General features: G+C 43.6%; 1 pseudogene; it reads right to left on the bottom strand.

Moving 5' to 3' along the window:
- Nucleotides 1-14,741: 14,741 nt before the first annotated feature.
- On the bottom strand, nucleotides 14,742-15,615 carry LOC123815350 (annotated as a pseudogene).
- Between the last annotated feature and the right edge of the window lie 630 nt (nucleotides 15,616-16,245).

Genomic DNA, 16,245 nt, shown 5'->3' with positions numbered 1-16,245 from the left:
GATACTTTCTGATTATATTAGAAACAGGCTCTTAAAATTTTTTTTAATAGGGAAAAGAATTCACCTGAAATGACTTGATATTTAGTAGCCCCAAAGCATTTGTTCTGGGTATATGCCCTTGAATGATTTTTATTTAAGTGAGTTTAAGATAAATATGAATATCCTGTCCCTCTGGGGACTCAGGCAAAGCCAGGCTGATTAAGAGGTACGGTAATTAAGAACAGGTAGCTGTTAAAGCTAATTATACTTAAGCATTTATATTTCCTTAAATTTTGCTCTAATAGTTATTTTTACATGTCCATGATGTATGTAGATGTAGTAATTTATGATTAAGCCTTGAACTGTGATTATTAAATATGATACCTTGCTCTTTTAATACTTGCAATTCCTATTTTTAAAGTGCAATAAAGTGTACAATATCCCTTTGGCAGCATGAAATTTGCTTAATTAAAAACTCAGCTGTTTTTGCATATGTCCCCACTGGTCATATGAATTTTAAGCACATCACAGTTGAAAAGCATTGTTAGGATAGGTAGCTGGATATTAATAAAGGAGGGAAACAAAGGGAATCAGACATTGTTGCTCCTAATAGGTGGAGGAACTGAATTGGACACCGAACCTGCTTGCTTCATTCATAGGAAGTTGCAGCATCACACACACCCCAGGACACCACATCTGTTCACCACAGATGACTGGGGGGAAGGATAGAACAGTGAAGGGGAAGGTAAGCACACAAGCAGGAGAAGCCAAGATGTCTTCAGACAGAACCTTAGAGGCCTGTCTGTGTAACCTGGGGAAACCATTGGACTGGATAGGGGACACAGAACCATGGAAGATCTAGGAAATGAATTGGTTAGGGGAAGGACCCAGTGTAAGCCTGAGAAAGATTAGGAAGTTGATTGGTTAGTTTGAAAGGACGCCTGCTCCTTCTTATGCCGGACATGATATAACCTGAGCCTAACAAAGACAAAGACTGTTTCTCTCTCTCCCCTGGTAACATGCACTCACCCTGTGTGTTTGCATGTTCTGTCTCCATAGCCATGTGGCCCTAGCAGCCACCTGGGGCCCTCAGCAGACAGCATGGGGCTGGGCACAGCACCAGTCAGGAGCAGACCAATACACCTTATCGGGACAGAGACATGGACTGAACCAATGTTGCAAAATGCCTGGACACTGGCCCTATTTCTGGCCTGGATGAAAACAAAGCTGGGCCTTTTCCACTGTGGGAGAGGAGGAAATAAGACATTGGGAAACTGGGGGCAGCTTTCTATTTCCACCCAAATAAATCTTACCATGACACAACCTCACCCTCCCATAGGTGGGTCCCTCAGAATGCTTTTCTTGTGCACCTGTGAAAGAACCCCATTTTGACCAGCAAGAGAATCAACTTTTGTGATTCTCAATCCAATTATTGTTGAACCTTCACTGCATGTACACAGTGGAGCTGTAGTTTGAAGTCACTGCATACTTTACTGAAAATATACCACTGAAAGGAGATAGAACCGGACCTATAAGAAATGCAGGTATTTAGGACAGAGTATGGTTAGGACTGCCAAGCAGTTCCAAAGACTCCACACTTCTATTTTGGTGACAGACACCAGAATAAGCAGTTTGTATAAAAGAAGGTGAACAGCACTTGGATAGAGCCCAAGATGCCCAGGTTTAGGGACCTGCTTGACATTGCCCTAGGTTACTTCCAAGGAGAAGTAATTGGCTGCAGATGACAGTGCCTGGACTGGTAGAGGGACATGTTGTCCAGACACTGCTCTCCCATACGTCTTTGTTACCTTAAGCAGATGGTATGAAGCTTTGGTTTTGTCATTGCTAAAATGCTAACTATTCTGCCTCCCCTTTTCAGAGTTGCTGTGAGGACCAGCTGAGTTCAGGGGGCCTGAGTATGTATAAGGGGGATCGAGTCTTCTAAGACTTTGGCATTCTCTCCTCACAGCTTTTATGGAACTGTACCGTAGCTCTTTGATGACACAAACTGAATGCCATAAAGGTACACAATATAGAAAACCAGCAAGTTCTTAAGAGTAAGACCACCTTTCTGGTTAGATTTATGGGAAGAGGCTTAGTTCTCATCTCCTTCCTCAAAACTTGGTAACATTACTTAAACTCAGTGGTGTGCTAGAGGTGGCTCCTACCAGCTGTGTATCTCCCTGCAACTCTGTGTTTAAAGCGGTTGGAGTTGGTAGCTCGAAATTGGTCTGGCCATGCTGGGCATATTTGTACCATGGAAATTGGCAGATGCTACTATGATATTGTGATATAATGAAAAATACAGTTTGGTCTTTATTCCTACTTCCTGGCACAGAACTTCTAAAACCTTTGGACTTTGCTGAATGATAGAAGTGAGAGGAACGTTTTTTGTTATTCATCTTTTAATCACACTTGAGTTTATTATGCTAATGAGGTGACTTACAAGGCCCCTAGATAGCTTCAGGATGGGTGCTAGTTGCCAGCTGAACCCAAACCATTAGAGAGTTGGAACTTTCGGTCTGACCTCTGATCTTTAAGGAGGGAAGAGTTAATCTGGGGCCTGAGTTAATCACCAATGGCCAATGAGTTAATCAACCATGCGTACATAATGGAACCTCTATACAAACCTAAATGATAGGGTTTGGGGAGCTTCTGGGTTGATGAACGTATGCACATGCCAGGATGGTGGTGAACCTCAAACTTCATAAAATCTATGCTCAGGACCCTTCCAGATCTCTTCATCTGGCTGTTCATTTGTATCCTTTATAACATCCTGTACAATAAACCAGCAGTAATAAGTAAAGTTTTCTACTGAGCTCTGTGAGTCATTACAGCAAATTATCAAACCTGAAGACAGGGTCGTGGGAACCAACCATTTATAACCTAGATGGATGGAGTGTGGGTAACCTGGGGAAAGGCAGTCTCTGAAACTGATCCTTTCATTTGTGGGGTCTGTGCTAACTTCGGATGGGTAGTGTCAGAATGGAATCAAATTATAGAGTCTCAGTTCTTGTCCACAGAGGACTGGAGGATTGTGTGGTGTGGAAAATCTACATATTTGCTATCAGAAGTATTCTATGGGTAGAAACAGATCATAGTAGAAGGTACATATCAGGGCTTTAAAAAATTTTTTCAGAGAGCTACTTGTCATGTATTTACTGGCTTACCACTACTTAGACTTTTTCCTGTGCTTATAAATAATTGTGGTTATGTTTATAGGCTGGGAGAATCATGAACTTAATGATTTCAGGGACTCTGGAGTGAGCTGAAATCCAAAAGAAAAGCTCCCTAATTTACTTGCAAATGTATCTTTACCTCTCCCTATATCAATAGTGCTGAGACAGGCATGATCTTAGTTCCACCTCCATGAAGTTACCCTGAGTGGAGTTGGGGAGGTCTGGGTTCAAGTTCTTTCTCAACTGTTACTGGCTGTATGACCCTCAGCAAATGACTTGATTTATCTAACCCACAGAATATTTATTTGTAAACAGACACAAACACCTACTCCTCACAGATTTGTTAAAATTAAATAAGATATTGCATGTAAAATATTTATCATGGGACCTTGCCCACAGCAAACTCTAAAAAAAGAAGGGCAGCGGTCAGTCAAATTGTCATTGTGATCACCACTCTCACCATCAAGAGGGGCAGTGGATAGTCGTGATGATTCCCACCTATCTGTGAGAAATCCTTCCAAAGTCATAGTTTGTTGATCCACAGTTCATTTCATCTTTATAAATCCTCAGTAACTTTGGGTTCTTTCTCTATTGGACTCAAAATCTCTTTACTCTCTTTAATCCCATGGAAAAAAAACTAATAATACAACCAGGTTCAAACAGCAGGTCAAGTATTAGCATTTCATAGGTTGAAATATATCATCCAGTTAAATTTAAAACCACTACACCTCACTGTCACTGGAGTTACAAACATATTGAGATATTTCTCAAGGAATTGAGAAATATCAATTCCTTAAGCAGGTTCCTTATTTAAAAGGAACAGAAATTTGGAGGCCAAAATAGTATGTCATTACTAAGACAGAGGATGTAGTATAGTGCTGGAGGATGTATAGGAATTAAATGAACCTGCTTAATAAAACTCCAGAACTGGACAGACTTGAACCCCAGTCCAAAGCAGTGCTTGCTACATGGAAGCTCACTCCAGACAAGAGGCAGAAACACATGAGCTCCTAATTGCAGCCAAAAGGAAGAGGGAAAACCAAACAGAGCATGTCCAGATCAATCTTCTAGCACTTAATGGTCATAGAAGTTATTCAACCTCCCCTGGAGGTATGGGTGTATGGATGGATGCATGGATGGAGTTCTTTCTTAAATATGACACTTTCTGTCTTCTTATCTCCTTGGAACTTGAAGGAGAAAGACCTTCAAGCAACCAAGTTGATGCTTGTTGCACATATGTTAATTCACACTTTTGAGGAAATAAAAAGGTTTCAAGGGCTTCAGTTCTTTGCAGGAGCCCTTTCATTCATTTATTTTTAGAAGTCCTCATTGAGAAATGACTGTTCAGTGTTCACACTGGGGGCATAATCCCTTAGCCCAAGGAGTTCATAGTTGGATGGAATAAACAAACATATAAACTCATTATCACAAGGCCAAGTGATAGATACTGTTGTGAAAAATGACAAAATAACTGTGGAAGAATACTATATCTGAAAAGGCTTTGCAAGTGAACTAAGAGTGAGGGCAACTTCACCTGTGAGAGTTTTCTATATCTCTGAATGGACAGTGATATGAATACACACACACCAACATCTTTCCATAACTATATATTGCAGGGGAAGGTTCTCTTTAATATCACTTTTGCCCTACTTTGCAGTCCCATATCTTACTTGGTTCATCTTATGATAGCTAGTTTGGCATATATTATTAACACTCCCCACTCTATGGTTGCCTCATATGTTAACTTGTGTTTTCATTTCATTTGAATGAAAAGCGAACATTTTAGAAAATCACAGCTGGTCAATGAAACTTCCTTTCTGCCTACACTGTACCTGCCAAAGTGGTTCCCACCCTTTAGCTCATTGGAATCTCCTGTTTTCCCAGTGATACTGGCAGAGTTGACTCATCCATTCGCAACCTATGGGTGCCACTTTCCACAATTCCAGGGACACTGTTCACATTGTAGTCTGCGTTGTTCTCAGTGCACTTTCCTTCCTCTTTGCCTCCTGTTCTGCCACCCAAACCCATTCCCAGAACCCCCCGTGCTGCCCTTCTGTCCTCATACAGGATATCCTCACGACCCCTAACCCTACACCCTCACTAGCTCCCCATACTCCATATCTATTGTCGGAGAACCTATCTGTTGTCCCATTATGGGTTGGTGAGTTATTTATTACAAGTTACTTTTGTTACTTTTGTGATATTTTGATTTATTTTTTAAATATTTTACTTATTTATTTTTAGAGAGGAAGAGAGGGAGAGAAGCATCAATGCATGAGATATCTATAGATCAGTTGTCTCTCATATCCCACTGCCCCAACACCTCCTCAACTGCACTCCTGTCCCCCACCCCCCGGGACCTGGTCCACAACCCAGGCATGTGCCCTGACTGGGAATCAAACCAGCAACCTTTCTGTCTGAGGCCAGTACTCAATCCACTGAGCCACACCAGCCAGGGCAGGGATATTGTGGTTTACAATAATAAATACGTATTTGATCTTCCTCCTGTTCCTGGCAGAGACCTACTAAAACCCTTGGGATTTACTAAGTGATAAGAGCAATTAAAGTGTCTTTTATTATTCATAAAAAGCACCTTTTAACCTCACCTGAGTTTATACAAAATTACTTTAGGAAAGTCCCTAAGGATGGAGGCTGGTTGCCAGGGGAACTAACCTGTGATTAGAGTTTGAAACTTTTAGCCTCAAGTGACCTCCAGGAAGGGAGAGGGTTGAGTCAATGTTTCAATCACTTGTGCATACATAATGAAACCTTCATAAAAATCCTTAAACTAGGAAGTTTGGAGAGCTTCCAGGTTGGTGAACATGTGCTGGGAGAGAGGAGTACCTGGAGAAAGCTTGGAAGCTCCAGACACCTTCCCACGTACTTTGCCCTATGAATCTCTTACATCTGGCTGTTCCTGAGTTACATCCTTTTATAATAAACTGGTGGCCTCACAAATAAACTGTTTTTCTGAGTTCTGTGAGTTGCTCTAGAAACTTACTGAACTCAAGGAAGGTTGTGGGAACCTCTGATTTACATCCTGGTGAGTCAGAGTACAGGTGACAGTCTGTACACTTGTGATTGTCTGAAGTGGGGACAGCCTTGCAGGGCTGAGCACTTCACCTGTGGGATCTGACACTAACTGCAGGTAGTACTTAGTGTCAAAACTGAATTGAATTGTAGGACACTAGGTGGTGTCTGCAGAGAATCAGAGAACTACTTGGTGTGGGAAACCCACAAACCTGGAGTACAGAAGTATTCTCTGAGTGGAGAGAACAGAGGAGATCTTTTCCCCCTTTTTTCTACTCTTCCCAATTCATTTACTGATGTTTTACTTGGATCTTGGGGTTGAGGGACAGAGAGGACTGGACTTTAACCCAGAGAAGTGTGTGGGGCTAGAAATTTCAGGCCAGGAATTGGCAACCTGGGCAGTAGTTGTAGGAGGGCCATTTTTTGGGCAGGATGATATTTTAGGCATCTGTAGCCTTTTATTCCCCATACCCACAGAGAGGCTTCCTGCTTGCATAAGTCAATAACCTCGTGTATTTTAGGATGGGTCCTCACCAAAGGCAGGATGCTGGTCTCAGCCTTACAGGGAGATGAGACCAGGCATTTCACAGGATTAGTTATTGTTTGGTTCTGTTTCTTAGCAGGTGAAGGTGAATCTGCTTGGTATTTGCATAATATGAGTATATATATGTATGGAATGACAGAAAGAGTATATATAATACACAAAAGTGGTTCAAATGCTAGTGGAAACATAATAGAGTGACATGGTTTTGTCTGGCTTTAAAGTTGGACTTAATTTCTTATTTGTGCTGAGTCTGGATTGCAGGGAAATAAAGACTTGGATACTCATCCACGTGTGACTTTAGTTTCTATGCATTATAGCCAAAGTTTTTTTTCCCTCTGTTATTTTTCTTCCCTTCTATTTGCAAACAGATTGAAATTCTATACTAGGAAAGCTCTTAAATAATCTGTTCAATTTTCAGTCATTACATTTCCCCAATTATACACCAAGAATAGATCTGAATTTTATTTTTTAAGGTCTATCTTTAAATGAATATATCCCAAAGGCTTATAATAAAAACTCTGAGTCTCATGCTCCAAGTTCTGCTCCCTGGAAACTTCTAAACATTTAATTCTCTTCATCTTCTAGTTGCTTTCTACAATTTTCTAAGTAATGTACTTAGGCCATAATTTTATTATTGATCAGTTTTAAATAATCTCATCTTCCTGCTATGCTAGATGAAGAGTTAACTTTATAAATTCCCAATCCCGTCTTCTCGAAGTGGTTATATTCATATTTTATTTTAAATTACTAGTGACCACTTACATTATTGTGACTTTTTAAAGATTTTTTGTAGCATAAGCACAGTGGGTTGTGAAATCATTCCTTTTCTTTAGTAAAGTGGTTACAATCATTCCTTTGGGTGGGATGTCAAAAACCTAGCTGATGCTGACACCATCTTCAAAGAGAAAAACCCTTAACTGTGAAGGGCATGCAGAGGGGTCTGAGCACCACACCAAGTGCTGACCTCATCGCTATTGCTATGATCACCAGTGTGCATGGCAGAGCTCAGAGAAAACTTGGTGTCTCAGTAGATACCCAGAGAAACACTTTCTGTGTGTGTGTTGTCCTTGCTCCAGCCAAGGGCTATAGGAGCAGGGTACATCCCCTTAGATGAGTGTGGCTTTTGGAATCATGAAGACCAGAATTTACATCATTGTAGTAGACAGAATAAGGCCTCTGTGATGGTTCATTTTATGTGTCAACTTGGCCTAAGGAATGCCCAGGTAGCTGGTAAAACATTACTTCTGGGCGTATCTGTGAGGATGTTTCCAAAAGAGATTAGCATTTGGATCTGTAGACTGAGTAAAGATCACTCTCACTAATGTGGGTGGGCACCACCTAATCCATTGAGGGCTACATGGAACAAAAAGGAGGAGGAAGGGCAAATTTGCTCTTGTTGCCTGACCTGGGCTTCTCCTGCCCTCAGACAACAGCGCTCCTGGTTCTCTGGCCTTCACACTTGGACCAGGACTCATGCCATTGGACCCTTGATTCTTGAGCCTTTGGAGTTAGACTAGGACTTCTATCACTGATTCCTGTGGTTATCAGGCCTTCAGACCTGCACTGAATTACACTACTGGCTTTCCTGGTTCTCCAGCTTGCAGACAGCAGCAGATCATGGAACTTCTCAGTTGCCATAACTGTGTGAGCCAATTCTTATAATAAAAGTCAACAAACAACAAACAAATCCTATTGATTCTTTTTCCTTGAAGAATCCTCACTAATGTGTCCCAAAATCCATGCCTTGATCTCTGAAATCTATAACTATGTTATCTTACATGGCTAAAGGGGCTTTGCAGATGTGATTAAGTTAAAGATTTAGCCCTGGCTGGTGTAGCTCAGTGGACTGAGCGTGAGCTGTGAACCAAAGCATTGCAGGTTCGATTCCCAGCCAGGGCACATGCCTAGGTTGCAGGCCATGGCCCCCAACAGCCACACATTGATGTTTCTCTCTCTCTCTCTTTCTCCCTCCCTTCCCTCTCTGAAAATAAATAAATAAATCTTTATTAAAAAGTTAAAGATTTTGAGGTGGGAGATTATTCTGAAATACTCAGGTGGACTCGAGGTGATCTCCTAGGTCCTTAGTAGGAAAGGGGGGCAGGTGAGTCAGAGAAAGAGATGTGATGATAGAGTCAGCGTTTGGAGTGATAATGCTTTGAAAATGAAGCTACAAGTCAAGAAACACAGGCAGCATCTACAAGGTAGAAAAGACAAGAAAATAAATTCTCTCCAAGAGCCTCCAGAAAGAACACAGCCCTGCCAACACCTTAATTTTAGGACTTCTGACTTCCCAAACTGTAAGGTAATAAATTTCTGTTGTTTTAAGCCATAGGTTTTTGGTATTTTGCAGAAATAGGAAACTAATGCAATCAAGGTTCTGCTGCTTGTTCTGTGTGGCTATGGGGAGCCAACTCACCTCTCTCCTCTGAGTTTCTGTGAAATGGGGACAACACGGACTCACTCCCCCCTTGACCAAACTCTAGTCAGGCTCCTCTGAGCCTTCTTCTTGACTAATCCAGTCCTTGGCCTGCTGACCCCAACTTTAGTAAAGAATCTGGCTGAACCAAGTTTTAGCAAGAATCCTACTAAGTGAATTTAGTGAGACTGTCCCTTAACATGTAATCAGGTTCCTCTTGATAATCGTCCACCCACAGATTCTCTTACTCTACCCATTGGATTGACTATAAATCCCCAGCGTGAGAGTGAGGGTAGGATGAGGTGGGGAATTGATCTCTGCTGCTTTACAGGGCAGTGAGGGGCTAGCTAGGAGGCTCTGAGACCCCGGCAGTGGGGTGAAGGGCAGTTATGGTTCTGACCCGGGTTTGAATTCAGGAAGGAGGCAATGAAATAACACAGAGGTTGGAAGATTTTTTCTGATGGGTGACTGCTCTAAGATGACACAAAGGAGGAGGAAGACCTGAAGTGACTCCAGTGTGAATGCCCTGCTCTCCAGTTCACTTGACCTAGAGCCGTTTCAGAGGAGGCTGATGATGGGGCGAGCTCCCAGGCAGTTAGGCCCTCCTGAGTGCCAGGCTCTCTGCTCTGCACTTCACATGTGTTTATTCCACTTGACCTTCCCCAGATCCTCATTTCATGGTTGAAGAAACTATCAAGCAGAGTTAGTCAGGGCTTAACCATGATGCCACTCGGCCTGTCTTTAGAATTAAAATGATAAAAAGTGCCCAGGCTGCAGCTCCTGGCCTATCCTAGAAGATAAAGGTGTCTACGCTGCCATGGAGGAATGAACTGGGCAGCCAGCATAAACCTCACCTGGAGAGGCCTGCACTGCTTATGGTTCCCAGGCAACACACACCTTCAAGGAGAAATCGTGACAGCCATAGTGAAACTTGTCAAGTTATTGAAAGAACCCATCAAAACAGCTTCAGAGCCCTGGTTGCGGGGCTCCATTGGTTAGGGCATCATCCCTGCATGCTAGGGTTTCTGGTTTGATCCTCCATCAGGGCATGTACACCTAGGGTGTGGCTTTTATCCCTGGTTGGGGCAGGCAGGGGAGGCAACTAATCAATATTTTTCTCCCTCTCCCTTCCTCTCTCTCTAAAATCAATGGAAACATGGCTTCAGGTGAGTATTAATAATAATAAGTTATTTTTTTAAAAAATAGCTTCAAATAGGTCACCAAGGTGTGTCAGAAACTGGCTGAATAGACAGTGCGACTTCCACCATGAGAGAGGGGAGCAGGAAAGGACAGCCAGACCCATCCAGTTCTCCTGTCAGAAAGTTTTCGGATCAAAGAGCTGTCAGGGATAGAGCACAGTTTCAAAATGGGATTGCAAGACATGCTCAGGCACAGCACCAGTTATCTGTGACATGGGATATGAAAAGACCAGTTATATTCACTGTGCTTGCCTCCAAGTTAGAAAGTTCTATTGCAGGTGAAATGTTTGATTCTTCTGCATAGATTTTTTACACTAGAGCAACTTTGTAAATAAGCCCTTGCTGAGGGCAAATAATATAAAAAATTGTGTTTATGGAATCTACTGTGTCTCATCCTATAATAGTCAGGATTTGATCAGAGAAGTAGAACCACTAGAAGAGACATCTAATAGCAGATTTAATGTGGGACCGTATGCAACTGTGGAAGCTTTGAGAGGCCATTGCTTCTGCACTTGCCACAGTAGGCAGTCAGGAAGGACACATGGATGTGAAGTGGGGAAAGTAAAGACAAATGGGGCCCTTCCAGGATAAAGTGGAGCCTGCATCGCTCTACCACTGCCATAAGCCTCCACCTTCAGTGATGGGGGTCTGCCTGAGAAGCTGGTGCCCAATATCATAGAACTGCACATACACCCAGCCCAGGAGCTGCAGAAGCTGAATGAGGACTGACAGCAGCTGCTGGAGTTGTGGCTGGGCTGTTGCACCTGTTACCAGCAGATGAATGACACCATGCATGAGCACCAACAGCACCCTGTGTCCTGCACCAACCTTCCAACAGCACAGGGAATATGGCTGCTGCTTCACTTCCATCTACCCAACCTTACTTCAGGATGTCTCCTGTGGTGCAGGCTCACCTGGACCCAAGCAACAAAGGGAATTCTGGGAAACCCAGTTCCAGCTAAGCCAAGATGACACAATCTAGATCCCCCACAGATCTTGTCTATGTTGGGAGAAAGAGCTGCTGGAATGTTTCTTGGGCTGGCAAACTCTCTTTAATGAACTAGCCAAGTGGTCAGGGCAGCAAGGGGGAATAAAAGAAGTCAGCTGGCCTATGGAGTCTGCTGGTGGTAGGAATGAGAAGCTTGGGGGCCTTAGGGAGAAACCATGGCTCAGATTTCAAATCTCAGCTCTACCACTAAGGGGCTTTATTTGATCTAGAAATTCCTTCAACCACAAGGACCAAAGGAAAGAACCAAATCATTGGATCTCTCAAGGCCTTTGCAGCTCTAAGTTTCATTCTCTGCATTATTTCATTTGTAAAATGTAGAAGTGCCATAGTCCCCAAACTTGCAATGGCCTCTTAGGTCAGTTTCAGGGCCCCATCACCACTGCACTGGGACCACCACTGCACCTCCTCAGAGACCACTACCTCTCACCCAGCATGAGTGTCTGACCTTAGACCAGAGGCGTCAAACTCATTTTCACTGGGGGCCACATCAACCTCACAGTTGCCTTCAAAGGGCTGAATGTAATTTTAGGACTGTATAAATGTAATTACTCCTTAACTAGGAGCAAGGAGCTCGGCACTGCCACCAGGTAGAAACAAGGTGTCGGGATGGATAAAATAAGGTGAAGGGCCGGATTTGGCCTGCAGGCCTTGTGTTTGCCACCTGTGACTTAGACTCTTGCAGGTGCAGCAGATGGAAATTAATATGACTAGTTTGTCCCCAGCATGTTGTCAGAAGCAAATGGAGAGAGCTACAAGCAGTCTGACATTCCATTCCAGATCCCTATGGACCATTCAGATCAGCCTGGCCAAAGGAAGGGTTGAAATTGAGAAGGACAAGGAATCTGGACCTGCTTGGCCCAGGAACAACCAGAAAGTGAGGAGAGGCCACACAGGGCCATGAAAAAATTGTACAAGCTGGTGGAATTGTGGCCTCTTTGGGACAAAATGAAGAGCAGTGGACAAGTAGGGCCTAGTCCCTCCTCTTGGGAAGGCTTGAGGGATTGTTTTGCAGGGAAAGATGGAATTATCTCCAGTATCCATCTAAAGCCTTTACAACCACTGGAGTTGTTTCCCTTCCTTGCTCGTTGATAGAGGTGCCTCTGTGTCTCTTGATTATGCTTCACAAGATTCATGTTTTAAAGGTGCTAATAATGAACCAAGGGACAGAGATTTCAACAAAGATGCATAGTAGGACACTGGGAAGGAAGGAAGGGAGGGAAGGAGGGAGGGAGGGAGGGAGAGAAAAAGAAGAGTAAAGGACAGAAATAGAAGCTGCCCTGCCCTGGCTCTTTCACAAAGACCAGGGACCAGAGTGTTCCAGTTGGTAAGGCCTGGGCCATGCAGCCACCTGGGACCTGGGCGATATGCTCTGCTCCATCTGAACCACAGAGCTGAGCCTGAGGAACCAGCATTCCCTGTGTGGAAAATCAGGGTAGCGCTACCAGAGGAGGGGGATGGACAAGGGACAGAAAAACAAAAGGGATGCCAACTACTCTCATCCTTTTGTAGAATCGGGTGATAGATTAAGCCAGATTTTTATTTACCAGATTTACCTGATGTGGTATCAGCAAGTGTAGGGACTACAGATAAACAGACCCAAACCCTCAATAGCACTGTGGGAGGACTGTCTCATCTTACTTTGCCCCACCACCCTCATGTTTTTTAACCTTCCCTTTTTCTCTCTTACTCAAGACTTCCTGCTCCCTCTCGATGCACATATTTACTCCTTTGCTTCCTCTCCTTCTACTCTCTTCTTTATTTTCCTGTTACATTTTCTCTATTTCCATTCCTCTTCTGCTTTCCCCTCGAGCTCCTTCTCCCACTGATACTCCCTTCTCTGCTTCTCCCTGTCTTTTCCCTAGATCCTGTGCTGTCTAAAGCTAAAGGATTGAAGAGTTTCAAAAGCCTGTTACTCCTACGACCTTATGTTTGCAGTGTGTCAGTGTGAGCAAAATTCAGTAAATACACGTGTTCTGACTGCAGACATGTGGCTCATCTAAGCTCCGTAACATCCATCCAGGAGCTACAGCGGAATTCCAACCATTCTGTGTGCATGAAGATCTCCTCCCAGCAAAGTGCAACGTGGAGCCCAGCAACCGGCCCTCCACGCTGTGGGGAACACAAAGACGTGCAGGACAAGAGTTCTATCTTCATAGTCATTGCCATCCAATGAGCCAAGACATACAGATGGGGTGACCATGCATCCCAGTTTGCCCAGGACCACCCTAGTTTTCACCTATTTTTTTGCAAAATTATTAATATCACTTCTTTTCCCTCTAAAAACACCCAGGTGCAGATGATAAATTGTACATTCACCTTCCATCTATAAGAAACATTAACAACAGCTCAGAGTTAGTAACAGCTTAGAGTGTTCATGGTGAAAAGGGCCTATATTAGAAGATTGAATTCTTGTTTTAACCAAGCCACTAACTTGGGAAGATTTGGGACAAGTCCCTTCAGTTCTCTGGGCCTCATTTGAAAATGAGAGGTTGGAAATGGAGTCCTCACTAATTCATTGGATAATTCATTCATTCATTCATTCATTCAACAAATTGGGAAACCCAAGGTTTCCTACTATGTTTTTTTTTTGTTGTTCTTGCTCAAAATCTTTCATGGCATTTCTTTGAAAAGATGCTGAGCTTATTCCCAAGTACAATTTTTATAAGTTGTTCAGGTCCCAAACCTGTTAAGATTTACATCTTTCACAGATATAGAATTTAAGTTTACACATGTTCTGGAAGGCGTCTTTGTAAGTGGTGGGCCATGCAGAAGACCCCTAACTGCTGTTCCTGCCTTCCTTGCACTCTCTGGATCAAGCTCCACTCTGCTGGGCTTGATCCTGTCCAGGAGATGGCAGCCCCTGACTTGTGTTCACCACTGGGAGCCTGATGCCAACTGAGCAGGTGTTTCCTGACTTTCTTATAAGGCACCGTATGTGTCACATGACCTGGGCAGCCATAGTCAGTCCCCGAAGGGGCACCCGGCTGCAATGAGAACACCAGCTTTGTCAGACTTGTGTCTCTACAATAGATGCTTTTGGCAAATTATCATGTAGTGTGGAGGAAAGTGCAGGAAGGGAGACTAGGCTCATCTTCTTCCATCAGTTAAGTACCCAATAATCTAATGTGTTGTTCTGAAAACAGGAAATGAATAAAAGTGTCTGGAAACCATCAGTAAATTTAGGTTTAGTTTTAGGGCAACAATGAACATGTTTAAATGGGACTGAAATAAATAAAAATTCACCAAAGCTTATGCTTAAGTCCTTAGTCCATAAATCTTCATTAAAAAAAACAATTCCATCTTGACCTGGCTCACCAAGGGGTCAAGTGGCTTCTCACCCTGCCCCAGGTACATATGCTTCATGAGGCAGGAGAGGGTCACATGGTTACAGATACAGCTTAAGGAGATCGTTGCTGACTGCTGGGGGGCTTCAGCACCCCCAGGTCTGTAAACAGCAGTGTTATTAAGGAAGGGGAGGTATAGTCGACCTGTGGGTACTTCTGTTTGAGATCTTTTCCAGTCTGCACAAACTACAAAGTAGCTGCCTTGAATTTAAACTTATCCAGGATGTCTTGCTGGTTTAGTGGGAAGAGCTGTACAAATTTGAAACTTACTGCAACCACATAAAATGGCTTGTTCTGTGCTTTGGCGTACACAGCCATCTGGTTGGTTCCAATCTTGTTAATAATTCCTCGGTTTTCAACAGCTCCTTCAGCACCAACTATGACAAGGTCCACTCTCTCCATGATACAGCCAACAGCAGCATCCAGGACCTCAGTGACAGGGACATTGAGCTGGCAGAGGGTTTTGGCCATTTTCTTACCAGATAAGTCAGACTGTGACTCTGTAACAACACACTGAAATGCTTCTTGGCCACCACAGTTGCTTCCAGGACCCTCAGGGCCACTCGGGAGTAGGCGTGAGTTCATATTCTTGCCCTGCCTTTGATCAAAGTGTGGCACAGATCCGCAGTTTTACTTCTTGACAAGGATATTCTCTTTTTTAAAAAGCTCTCCTTGCTCAATCATGATCTTTTCACATTTGGAGAAATCAGAGTGTTCAGGGAGGTAAGGCTGATGAAGCACCGGTTCCTCTCAGCCCCCAGGACAGGCCACGAGGTGTCCAGGCTACACAGGATCCCTACAGCTCTGGTGAGATTCCCTCTCAGGCCCTGCATTATCTCCCCTTCATCTTGCTTCAAGAACTCTGGCAACCACTGCTGAGGCCATGTCAGGGTCTTCTTTCATCTGATACTTAAAATATTCAGCACCCTGTTGTCTGCAGCACCCTCTGGACCACAAAACCAAGGGGCCTGGAGCTGCCCGTGCTGACCTAGTAAGTCCCTTGACTGTGCCAGCTCAGAACGGCAGAGACTGACAGCTTGTGGTGCCCTTATTATGTTATTTTCAAGGAACTAAAAAAGAAAAAATACCTCACTGGAGGATATATGTATTGATTTTAGAGAGACAGAGAGAGATATGAGACAAAAACATCCACCAGTTTCCTCCCTTATGCGATCCCATGGTGGAAAGGAATTGCAACCTAAGTACGTACCCTCACAGGGTATCGAACCCTCAAGCCTTTGGTGTACTGGACGATGATCCAACCAACTGAGCCACCCAACCAGGTGGACAACATAGTAGGAAGCTACTATGTTTTAGCTATTCCAATTTGGGCAAACTTAGATGATGATGTGAGAGTGTCCCAGATTCTTGCTTTTGTCTCCTCAGGAGACAATCAATTGAATTCTATAATCAATTGAATTCTGAGATGGGCCACTAAGTAGGTCTCCCATCCTCCCAGGGTTTGCCAGACTGGTCTTGGGGAGGACAGAGAACGGAGAGAAAGAAACAGGATGACTAATGGGGGTGATGGGAGGGGTAGCTGTT

This window comes from Phyllostomus hastatus, unplaced genomic scaffold (assembly GCF_019186645.2).
Source record: "Phyllostomus hastatus isolate PE091 unplaced genomic scaffold, TTU_PhHast_1.1 phas_contig_17, whole genome shotgun sequence".
Classification (NCBI taxonomy): domain Eukaryota; kingdom Metazoa; phylum Chordata; class Mammalia; order Chiroptera; family Phyllostomidae; genus Phyllostomus; species Phyllostomus hastatus.
The sequence above is the reverse complement of the archived record's forward strand: the minus strand, read 5'-3'. Positions and strand labels throughout refer to the sequence as shown.